Source organism: Diaporthe citri (assembly GCF_014595645.1).
Source record: "Diaporthe citri strain NFHF-8-4 chromosome Unknown scaffold_15, whole genome shotgun sequence".
Classification (NCBI taxonomy): Eukaryota; Fungi; Ascomycota; class Sordariomycetes; order Diaporthales; family Diaporthaceae; genus Diaporthe; species Diaporthe citri.
In genome coordinates this window covers 404,304-410,050 of record NW_025064860.1, presented here as the reverse complement: position 1 = coordinate 410,050, position 5,747 = coordinate 404,304, and positions in this window count along the sequence as shown.

Here is a 5,747-nt window from a genome sequence, read left to right as displayed (position 1 = left end):
AGTAAGGAATAATTAATGCCTTATTAATTTAATTTTATATATTTTAAGTTATAAAGAAAGCTAATTATTTAATTAATATTATAAAGTAATAAATTTACTAAATATACTTTTAAATATTTTAATTATTAAAAGCATTAATTTAAAAATAACGCTATTAATTTAATAAGATTTTAATAATATTACGTAAAATATAAAAGTTATTTAATAAATAGCTTTTTTATATTATTTAAGCCTTTATTATTTTTTAAATTAACTTATAATGCTTATTATTATTAAGCATTATTTAAAATTAAGAATAAGCTATACTTAATAAATAAAAAGGTAAATTATAATAAAGTTAAGCTATATAATAAAAATTATTTTATAAATATAACTTATATTAATTAATAAATCCTTAAGGGCTTTTTTAAATAATAACCTTTCCTTTAATTTTAAATACTTAAATTAAATTTTAAAAATTATTTTAATTTTTATATAATTTAAATTACTTAATAAAAATATTCTTAAAGTTTTAATTATTATAAAAGTTATTATACTTAAATAAGTAATTATTATTTAATAAATCTTAATACCCTTAGCTATAATTATATTATTAATCTTTATTATTTTTTAATTAATAAGCTTAATAAATATAATAATTATTTAATCTTAAAGTTTTAATTATATAATTCTTATTTTTTAAATTTTTAATAAAAAAAGCTTTAATTATAAAGAATTCCTTATTTTAGCTAAAGGCTTAAAATAAAATAAAGTTTATTATTTAACTTAAGCTTATATTAAATAATTATAAATAACATAGCAATTTATTTTTAATAAATTTATAAGCCTTTATTATTATATTAATTCTTATTTAGCTAACTTAAAATGCTTAAATAACATTACCCTTATAATTATATATTACTTTTAATTTATTCTCTTTATAAAAACTTATACTTTATTTAATTAAAAATACTTTTTAATTAAGCTAAAAATTATAAGTTTTAAAAGCTTATAAGGATTTAAAAAGGACTTTATTTAAGCATATATAATATTAATACTTTAAGTTTCTTTATAATTTCTTAAGTTTAAGCATAAAAATTAAAATTTTAATAATAATTTAAGTATTAAGCTTAATTTTAAGAAATTTTAAAGATTTTTAATAAACTTTATATTTTTAATTTTCTTTATAATTCCTTTAATTAAGTAATTAAGATGCTTATTTATAAAATATAAATTTTATATATTATAAGCTAATAAGGTAAAATATATATAATTTAATAATTAAAAATATTATTTTATTAATATTTTATAATTTAATAAAATAATAACTTAATAAAGCTTTTATAAAAACTTAATATATTTTAATTAAAATTAATTTAGCTAAATTTTATTTAATAATTATTAATAAATAAATATATCTTTATAATAAATTAGCTAATATAATTAATAATAATAAGTATACTTTTTAATTAGCTTTAAGTTTATAAAGCATTAAGTTTAAAAATTATTTTAAAATACTTTTAAGAAAGTTAAGCTTATTATTTAAGCCTTTAAAACTTAAATATTAATTTTAATTATTATTTACTTTTTAATTAATTTAAATTAAAGATTTTATAATTTTAATAAATTATATATATTAAAGTAATAATTATATAAAAGCTATTAAATAATAAATATTATTATAATATTTATTAAATATACTTTTTTTAATTATAAAGATTAAAAAAATATTTATTTTTTTTTAATATTATAGCTTATAGCTTAAATAATTATAAAAAATTCTTTATTAAATAAAAATTAAAAAATAATAATAAAAATATTAAGGGAAATTATATATTTAGTTTATATTTTATTTATAATATATTTATTATAAATTTATAATAAGCCTTACCTTTTCTTATTTAATTAAAAAAACTTAAGTTAATACTTATTTAATTTATTAATTGCTAAAAATCCTATAACTTAATTTATAAATATTAAGATATTATAATAATAATAATTATAGTTTATTCAATCCTTTTATAAGGTAATTATGCAGCTAGGGCATATAATTATAGCTACCATTTTAATGGATGCAAAGATATGAAATTCAATACCCCCGTGAATTCCAAGGGAATATATAGGGAATCTACCTATATATATATATATATATATATGGTGAATTTATAGCAAATTCATCGTGAATTCACTATAAATACTAATATTTATAGTAAATTTACCGTAAAAGTACCGTGAATTTATAATTCTCCGTGAATTTATGGTAAATTTACCTAGAATTCATTATTGCCCATTTATATTGCATTATATTTCTTATTATATAATTTTATAAAGCTTATTAACTTATTAAATAAAATAATGCTATTATAAAACTTTCTTAAAAAAAGTATATTATAATTATTTATTTTTAATTAATTTATTTTAAAGCATAATTATATTTTTTAATTTAAGCTTAATTAATATAATAATTTTTATAGTTTTAAGCTTATATATATATATATTTAAAATTATGCTGCAGTTAATAATATAAATTATTTTAATAATTTTAAGCTTAAGTTTATTTACATAACTTAAGGAGTTAATTTAATAATTATTTATATAGTTTAATTATTTTATTATTATTATCTTTTTTTATATATTGTATATAAAGGGTTTAAGTATATAAGCTATATATTTTAATAATTTAAGTATTTAAAGAAATTCTTTTATATTATTGTTTTTATAAATATAAATAAAATGCTTTAAGTTAATTTTTTAATATAAATCCCGCTATATTTAAAAGCATGCTTTATTTCTTATAATAAAATTATATTAATTCTTAAAAATATTTTTATGTTATAATTCTTAAAATTATTAATAAACTTTATAAATAAGTTATAATTATAATAACTTATTATAATATATTAATAAAGGTAATGCATTATAAATATATTTAATTAATTAATTAAAAGGTTTAAGTTATTAATTATTTTATTAATATTAATTAATTAATTAAATTATAATAAAGTTAAGAGTTAAATTTTAATTAGCTTAATAATTTAAATAAGCTTTTCTTATAACTTATCTTTAAAGTTTAAAGAGTTTTTAATATATATCTTAGTTTTAAGTATATTTCTTAATTCCTATATATATAAAATAAAAAAGCGAAAGCAATAAGGGAAATAATTAAGTTAAAAAGGAGGAAATAAAAAGGGAAAGAATATATTTTTCATAAGATTATAAGTTTCTAGGTAGTATTAAAGCTAAATTTAAATAAATAAGTTACTTCTTTATTATATGCATAATATAACGCTTTTTAAAGGTAGTAAATTAATTAGCTAAATGCTTAATAATTTTATATCGCCTTAAAATAGCTAATTAAGTAATTTAATTAAGTGATTTATCTTGTTAAATGCTTAATGCTTAAGATTTTAATAAAATATTTTTTTAAAGGTATAAGTTATTTATTAAATTTTAAAATTAGGATTTAATATATAATTAATAAGGGGTTATTTTAATATATTAAGTTCTTATAATAAGCAATTAATGTTTCTTTTTTTTATTAATTTATAATTGCTTTGCAATATTAATTAATATTAAAAGGGTTTACTTGACGTAAAGATTTATTTTAATGTTTTAAGGTAAGTAATTAATGGTAATAAATAGCTAGTTTCTTTTAAATAAAGAGCGTTTTATAAGGGAACGTTTAAAATATCCTTATATAAATTAAAAAGACCATATATTAATAATATTATATTTAATATTATTATAATATAAAAAAAATTAATTAATATTATTTAAATAAAGTAATTTATTAAATTATTTATATAAAATAATATAAATAAAAAGTAAATTATATAATATTTTATATATTAAAGTTGAAATTATTAAATATTTTATATTATATAATGTAATATTAAAGATTTTATTATATAATTATAAATATAATAACGTTAAGCACCAACAAATGACGCACACTAGCGAGCAACGCACTTTTCAACACCAAAAGTATAACAACCAAAATTACAGCATTATAATTAAAAAAAATTAATTAAATTTAATTAAAATCGAAATCTATAAATTATTTTATATTTTTCTTATAAGTTCGCGCATTATACCTAGTTTTGCCATAATTGCTATATTATCTTTTTATTAATTTACCGCGAATTAACTCCTTAGCGCTACTACTTATTTTATTAGCTAGCTGCTTTCCCTTTTCCTTTTTATTAATTAACTCTTTAGCCTTTTATATAATAAATACTTTTTCATTCTATATATATATATATTTAACCCTTTAACGCTTAAAAAGTATTATATTTATAGCTTAAAGATTATTAATTTCTTAAGTTAAAAAGTATAATTATATAAGCTAATAATTATATACCCTTTGCTAATTTATTAATAATAGCCAAAATTAATATTAAGAAGCTTTTCTAGTAATAAGAAATTTAATCTTTAATTAAAGTTAATTAAGAAATTGCTTATATTAAGTTATATAGTATTTAAGAAACCTAAGATATAAGTAATATTAAGGAGCTTAATATAGCTATTGGTATTTAAATTTTAATATTTAGCTTAAAAAGCATAGCTTTTTAATTAAATAAGATAAGGCCTGCTTTTTTAAAACCTTTCTTAATGGTTTTTAGCTTAAAAACCCTTTTATATATAGTATAAAAGGTAAGGAAGAACTTTATCTTATTAATATAGGTAATTTAAGCCTTGCTAAATTAGCTAATTTCTGCATTATATGCCTTCTTTAATAAATTAAAATACTTAATATTTAATAATTAAAATAAATAAGATAAATAAGGAGGCATATAAAGAGTAATAATATTTTTAAACTTGCAATATTGCTTAAAATCTATAAAATAATAGCTTTTATGCTTATTAAGAATTAATAGCTAGTAAATGCTCTTTATATATAATGTAATATATTTTTTAAAGTATTAAATCTATTTTATAGTAATTTTATTATTTATTTATTTATTTAAGCTTATTTTAATTACTTAATTATTTAAAAGGTTGCCCTTAATATACTAGCTTATAAGGTATATCTTAGCCTTAATAATTAAGAATAGCAATTTATATTATTTATCCTTATTAATTAATTTAATAGCTATTGTTTATTACCAATTCCTAAGCTATATTTATTTTATTTATTCTTATTAATTAAAATATATAATTATTATTTTAAGTAATTTAATGCTTATTATAAAGCTTAACTTATTAAAATTATAAGTATTATAATTAAGGATATTATATTTATTATATATATTAAATATAAGGTTAAATTATATATTTATTATATTAGGATCTTTATATAAGGCTCTTTAATAATTATATATATAATTAATGCATATTTTAAGATATAATTTTAATAAGATAAGTCTTTTTGCTTAGTTAATCTTAATAACGCCGCCGCTATGGTTATAAAGCAGAAAATTTGCTATATCTTTAATATTCTTAAAAATAAATAAATATCCTTATAAATCTTAATTAAGTATATATTAAATAAGCACTTCTTCTTTTATTTTTATTAATTTTTTATTATTAAGGTAGGTATTGCATTATATAGTTTAGCTAGCCATTTTATAGTAAAGGGTAAACTTAGGGACTTAATAAATATTAGCTATATATTATTTACTTAATTTTAAGTTATTTTAAAAAGCTTAAATAGCAAGTTTAATCTTATCTTTTTTTATTTTATTTATTTTAAAATATAACGCGAGAAAACGTAGTTGTAAGATGCACTATAATAATTCCGGGAAAAGTGCATTGCTTGCTAATGTATG